Raw genomic sequence first — 332 nt, 5'->3', positions numbered from 1 at the left:
GTGCAGCACTCCCTCAGTACTGACCCTCTGTCAGTGCGGCGCTCCCTCAGTACTGACCCTCCGACAGTGCAAGCACTCCCTCAGTACTGACCCTCTGACAGTGCAGCACTCCCTCAGTACTGACCCTCTGACAGTGCAGCACTCCCTCAGTACTGACCCTCTGACAGTGCGGCGCTCCCTCAGCACTGACCCTCTGACAGTGCGGCACTCCCTCAGTACTGACCCTCTGACAGTGCGGCACTCCCAGTACTGACCCTCCCGACAGTGCGGCACTCTCCCTCATACTGACCCTCTGACAGTGCGGCACTCCCTCTTCCCTGGACAACATCAAC

This window comes from Scyliorhinus torazame, chromosome 31, assembly GCF_047496885.1.
Source record: "Scyliorhinus torazame isolate Kashiwa2021f chromosome 31, sScyTor2.1, whole genome shotgun sequence".
NCBI classification, from domain to species: Eukaryota; Metazoa; Chordata; class Chondrichthyes; order Carcharhiniformes; family Scyliorhinidae; genus Scyliorhinus; species Scyliorhinus torazame.
Note: the sequence above shows the minus strand (reverse complement) of the source record.